Genomic DNA, 7,096 nt, shown 5'->3' on the forward strand with positions numbered 1-7,096 from the left:
ACCTGGCGAGCCAAGAACGCGAACTCCACCACTGGGCCACCCAACCTCCGAGAATCGAACTCCACCTGCTACGGGAACTTTCCAGCAAACTGGATTCAGTGATCCAACGGGACATGCCCGAGGATACGGCCCCCGCGGATCCATCGACGCAGATCCTCGAAGAGAAGACAAGATGGTCCTGAATGAAACCGGAACTTTCCAGAATTACATCAAAAGAAACGACACCGAGCTCAAGAGGATACACGCCATCATGCATATGGCAAAAAGCTCAGCTCCAGACATTGATATGGTTATCGAAGAGACAAGAAGGACTCCGTTCACGAATTGAATGGCCAGCGTAAGACTACACCATGTGGGAAAACTAAAATTCCCGAGTATGCCGGGAACTCAGACCCCAAAGCTCACATACGAGCCTTCCGACTAGCAATATCGAGAGCGCATCTCAACGACGACGAAAAAGAGGCCGGCTACTGTCGCTTCTTCGCCGAAAATCTTACCGGGGCCACTCTCGAGTGTGTCCGCTGGCCTTGAAGAAAACTAAATCGATAACTTAACCCAGTTAGTATCTATGTTTCTCAAACAATACTCAGTTTTCATAGAAACAAGGGTTATCGAGGCGGATCTCTGGAATCTCAAGCAAGCACCCTTCAAACCGCTAAGAGCGTACATAAACAAGTTCAGAGAAATCAAGGCCAAGATTTCACATCCAAACAAAGTTGTGGCCTTGGCAGCACTAAAGAACGGCGTCTGGTTCTCATCCAAATTGAGAGAAGAAATGGCGGTACGAGCACCCGTCTCGTTAGACGACGCCCTACATCGAGCCTCCTACGTAGAAACCCAGGAAGAAACGGTCGCCGCTTTAAAGGAACAGTACAGCGCGAACAAAAATAACGCCGCCAAAAATACTAATGCTCCTAAAGAATCAGGAACTAAAGGGCAACACTCCTATGCGATAAACAATTCTCCGCAAAACAAATCGTCGACGTACGATCTCAACAAATTTTGTGTCTTCCATAATCGGAAGGGTCATTCGACCGAGGAATGTTGAGCAGCACTTCGCAGTCAAAACTAAAATAAAGAAACTAGCGAAGATAACGAAGAAGAAGACGCGCCAGCAACTCCAAAAACCAACCGGAAAATTAAAGGCTCTTCGAATAAAAGAAATAGGGAAACCGAGCTTAAATCACCTAGCTCTCCACCTCCAGCACCAAAGAAAAGAGTCGACATGATTTCATGGGGATCAAAACGCGATATCCCCAATAAAATCGAAGGTCAGACCGATGGAAAGGTGTGTGATACCACTCAAATTACCCTAAGGAGTGAATTACTCTCTCAAATAAGAGGTTCAGTTGCAGAACTTAGGGATCGAATCCACAAGGAGCTAGAGAACCTATTAAATCTAGTCAGGTTATTAATTCTAAGTGTTTGTTGTTTTATGGTTTTAAAGTAAATAGCAATCCTAATTGAGCAAGGCTATTGCTCGACTAACAAGATGATTGGGGGTGTAACTTTATTGGAAGGTATTAGATGCAGGGTTTCTATTCAGGTGTTGGAGATTATAATCCTATAAATGTCTAACAGTTGCATGCATGATATATTAGAGCTCAACTCCTTAATCACAGTGATCAGCGATGGCAATGTTTCACTGGTTAACTAACTAGATCTTGGATATCAACTGTCGTCTTTTGATCACAAGAAAGTGTCGATCGATGATCCTATAGGGATATCAATCGATACACCTTTCGCAATATCGATCGATTGTCAGATGACGATATCGATCTATAGCTTCTAGTTAAGCCCTAGGCACAGGTTGATAATGCTCACTAGTCTCCTAGATCAGTGGTTAGCTCTCTCTAGCAGTCCTAGCATGACAGATTAGATTCAGGACAGGATGATCAAGGATGCTTGACACATGCAAATTCCTAGGTTCAATATTCTAGTTAGCAAGGCTAGAACAAGCATTAAGAACAATCAATCAATGAATATCACAACTAAGCAATTCTATAGTTGGGGCTAATCCCTCTAACGTATTTGAACCCTGAATCTAACAAGTAAACTACTCAGACATAGCTAAGCAATTTATGACACAAAATATAGATAAAAAAGGGGTAATCTTGTAATTTGGTGAAGCCTTGGGTTTAAAGTCGGCTGGAACCAAGTCGCGCTTTCCGCTTCTCGACATCGATCTAAAGTCGGCTGGAACCAAGTCGCGCGTTCCGCGTCTCGACATCGATCGATGGTACAGGATGTACATCGATCGATTGCTTCTTCTGCATATCGGCCTCTAATGGTCAGCTCTGATGAAATCTCTTTTAAGCTCCTAAATGCTCCATAATCATCACTTTACTCCAAGATACTCCTGAACCTGAAAACATACCTAATAGGATAGAATATATAATATATAGATAGTAAAACACTTATATACCATGGATGAAAATGAGTCAAATCCATGGTATATCAACTCCCCCAGACTTACTCTTTTGTTTGTCCTCAAGCAAAACAAACATGAAGTCTCTCTGAAAGAGGTTTGAAAACAGCAGGGGCTCACAAATTTAAAACATAGAAATCATCACCTCTACAATATTGCAATCCACATCTAAAAAGTCTTAATCACAAAAGCACATTATGCAATATCCTAGCTTAGCAACCAAATTCAACTAGCCAACAACTCAGCAAATCCTGTCTGACATTCCTTTCTACTAACCTCATTTCTTAGCATAAATATAAAAGTGAAGGCTTTACTTTGGGAGTATCGATCACATGATGCAAGGATTTTCAGACAAGTATCTGGAACTGCATGTAAAAGTTAGTTCCTAATTTCTCTCTCTCTAATTTCTCTCTCTCTAATTTCTCTCTTGAGTCAAAATCTGCTTTTATTGCAAGATTAGTGACCAGGATTGGACAGGCTTCCATGAATCAAGACTTAATGGTGGTTGCCACCGAGCCATGTTCACTTCTTTTTGACCTATATCCAAGAATTCTTTGTGAAGCGAGCCTTGAAGATTGCCGCCTCCAAGTCCCGTTCGAATTCCTTTCATTGGAATCTTTATGAATCAAGCCTTAATGGTTTTAGCCACCAAGTCATGTTCAGATTCCTCCTAACTAAATCCTAAGTCCTATTTAAATAATAATTTTCGGGTTTATTTATTTATTTATTTATTTTTTTTTAAATTTTAATTTTTATAAAACACTAACTACTCTAGGGTCGAAATAGAGAGAGAAAAAATGATAAATGAATCTACACAAGACGTTACCTTCCAGACTTGTCTGTAGAATCTGATCCCATGTATACCAAACCCCAAGACAAGCAATTATGTCAGTTTTAGTGTTGGAGGTCAGCTTTGGTTCCTTTAAACAATCAAAGCAAGTGTGTATAGTTGACAGGTTGATCCACTTTAGCATCTTTAGTACTATCTGCAATCAGTAAATCTAAAATGGTGCTAAAGAGTGGCCAGACATTCAAGTATTAATCAATAATAAGATCATAGTCCCTTTCTCATAGCTAAGTATAACTTTATTAAAATACTTTTAATAAGAATCATAATAAATAATGTCAGTAAACCTCCCCCCAGACTAAGATAAACCTGACCGGAGTGGGAATCGGTCGATGTGCATCGGCATGCATCGATCGTCGCAGGTGTCAGCATGTCGATCGATGTCGACGTCTCGTCCACGGTCGATATGGTGATCATCATCCTACTTGGATCTTGCAATAAATCTGAAAGAATAAAAAGAAAAGCAAATACTAGTAACTAAGAAAACCAATTAATTAAAATTACCTAATAGTGGGTTGCCTCCCACTCAGCGCTTTGTTATAATCATTTAGCTTGACTGTGGAGGTGTTGGGCTAGTTGGTGGAAAGACAGCTACTTGTTGGGAAACAAGAATCCACCTCATCTCTGCACATTTTGGACCAAACTTCAATGAAACTTCTTGTGGCCTCATCGTTTCTGGTCCATCTCTCATCCATTTTCTGTATTGCATTTGAGATGTTCTGTAGCCTCTCCTGAAGAGTTTTAATGCTGAACTGATGCCATCCTATCTTGTCGTAGGCGTATGCTGATAGATCGTCCAGTTCTTCGTGCATTGACTCCATCTTATTGTGTATCAGCTGCTCGTCGTCTGGTGTAGACTTGGTATCGATCGATGCGACCAAGTGTTTATCGATCGTTTCTGGTGCCTTACTGTCGATCGATTTGGAGCGTTTTCTGTTGATTGATGCTGATATCTGGTGTTGAGATGCGAGTTGCCTTTGTATGGCTTTGACTTCCTTCTGTAGCCACTCTGCTTGGCTATCTAGTCCATTGAGTCTGACGTCGAATAGAAAGTAGATGTCATCACACCGCTTCTCAAGTCGTTCCTCCATGGTGTCTATAGCTGTATAAAGCTTTGAAGTGTTTAAACGTGATGAACTTCTTGATCAAAAATGTTATCAAAATTGCAATGACATCAATTCTGGAATTATCTTGAGTTTTGATCAGTTCTTAAAACATAGCAAAGGCTTTGATCATTTTGAAAAGTCTCTTGAGATTGATTTGAAACAAACTGATTTATGTGCTAGAAAATCTTTTGATTCGTTTGTTTTCAAAGGAAATGGTTTTGATCTGAGTTCTTATAGACATGCACTGATCACTGGTGATTTCTTTACATCCTCTTTTGCCTTGGACGATTTCTTGATTAAAAGGTTGTTGGAACAGAAATCACTTAGAACTAAAACTAATTTTTGTGATCTTGATTTTTGTGATTTTGTTTTGAAGCCTGATCTTTTGAGTTCTGAAACTGATAAAACTTGGCATTTTCTGAGATCATTTTGTGATAATTGTGTTGTTTTGAGTTTTGATGATATTTTGGTTTACAACAGTTTCTTTGACAAACGTCTTGAGCATTTGATAGATGTTTCTCAAACTGAACTTACTCTTTTGTGTTCAGATATTGAGAAGGATATGCACGTTCTGAAAATGACTAGTATTGTTGCATGTCTTGATAAAATTCTGGTCTGTAATGTCTACTTTGATGAGCATCTGGAAATGCTGAAATGTGTGCTACTTGTTCTTGGAAAAGAGATCTTGATTTTTGAATTGAACAAGTACTTATCTTGCACATATGATCCTGATCTTTTAGTTTCTGTTTTGAGTATCCAGGAAAAACAGGTTCAGCCTCAGAAAAGTGAAAGCATTGATTGTTCCCAACAGCCTGAGATTTGGAGATGTATTGTTGTCCAAACCGACAGGGGTCAGTCTAAGGAGAATATCTCAACATTCAGAAGGTCTTTTGTCATGAATCCAATTTTTCTGAAAGGCCAGCTCAACAAGGATTCATTGAGGCTTGGAATCACATGAAAAGCTTCACGGAGGAAGAAGTTATGAATTTTCCAAACCATAGGTCTTTCAGTTCATCTATCTGCGAGTACCAGATTTCTAAAGGAGATTCAGGCCCAAGAAAGAAGCGACCTGAACCAAAACCGATCATAGGATTCAAGATGGATCTCTCAGCTTTCCAGAAAGACCCAAATCAGGAGAAATGGCCACGAAATTATGAATTTATGATCTCTCAGCTAGAACCAAAGGCAAAACAGCTTTCATCACTTGGCCAAGAAACCAAAGGTAATTCCAAAACTTCTAATTTTATTTTTGCTGATGAATCTGTTGAGTGTCCTAGCAGGAATCAAGTTACCATTGACGTGTCCATGGAGCTTGAGTGTTTTCTATCTTGTTTTCATTTTTATGAATTGAAAGAAAACCCAAAAGAGGCAGCAAAGTGTTCACCACATGGAAAACAGTTGGAACTGGCGATCCTCAATGAACCAAAGATGATTCCTCAGCCAACCTCCTGTCCAAACCAAAAGCACTGTAAGGATCATGGGTTGATTGTATCTTTTCATCATGAAAACGTTTTGAATCCGAGAATTTCTAAGCAAAAATACATCTTTAATTGGTTGAAAAACGTTTTGCTTAAACCTTTTCATGAGTTGTTTTCAATGAGCTGTGCTTTGAAAGAAATTTGGTGTAGGAAAAAACATGAACCAAAATTGCTTAGGCCAATGAATCAATTTGATTTCTTTCATGATAAAAAGCTTTCTGATTTGGCACTGTCTCATTCTTTTCCTAACAGTTTCACGCCTTGGTTTAATTTTCAAATTGATAAACCAATTTTTGGCAATCAGTTTACTTGCTTGATGCTTGACCACGTGCTTGATGATTATCCTAATGGCTTGGATCCTGATTTTGATGTCTTAAGGATAGAGAAACCCTTTGATTATTTCTTTCACAGATTTGATGTGGTTTCTCTAGTTGTGTTGAATGAACAGGATAAGCATGATCAGTTTCCAAGGAGAGCAAGCACTGGTGAACGCCTAAGGACTTGTGTTCGTGGAACATGGAACCGGACATACTTGAGGGAAATGAGTTCAAACGTCCAAGAAAGTTTCTGTCCAAACTTTTCATTCACTGAATTTTCCATGAATTTTAAATCCTTTATATCTGATTTATTCCCTTTTGATATAGGTACAATGGATTTGAGGACAAATCCTTTTGAAGAGGGAGGGAATGAGGTGCCGCAGTCCATGGATCAGTACATGGAACCAGCTCAGCATGGAGTTCAGGACGTTCTGAACATTTCAACCGAGGTTCATGTTTTTCTCCGTACCGGACAGACTAATCGTGCAGTGTACTGGACCGTCCCGCTTACGTCCGAAAAGGAGCTTTGGCTGGAACCATGGCCGGATGACCAATCTGACCGTACTGGAGCTTGCCTTTCCCGTCCAACATCACATTTTAAGACATATGGTCGAGCTAGAATCCACTTTGGATGAGCTGGACGAAGTGACACTTACTTGGGCGAGCTAGATGAGCTGAGTGAGCTAAATGACACTACTCTGGAGCTGGATGAGCTGAGTGAGCTAAGTGACACTAGCTTGGAGCTGAATGAGCTAAGCAACACTGAAGATGGAGCTGGTTCAGCTGCTGGGCGAAATGAGCATTTTCAGCCCAAAGAAAAGTTCATAAAAAGTTCATTATGGGATTGTTTCTTTCCAAATTCGACCAGCCCTTTCCTAAGTCAATATCAAGCCCATTCTCATCAAGAATACCAAGAGGGA

The sequence above is a fragment of the Brassica oleracea genome, chromosome C2 (assembly GCF_000695525.1).
Source record: "Brassica oleracea var. oleracea cultivar TO1000 chromosome C2, BOL, whole genome shotgun sequence".
Classification (NCBI taxonomy): Eukaryota; Viridiplantae; Streptophyta; class Magnoliopsida; order Brassicales; family Brassicaceae; genus Brassica; species Brassica oleracea.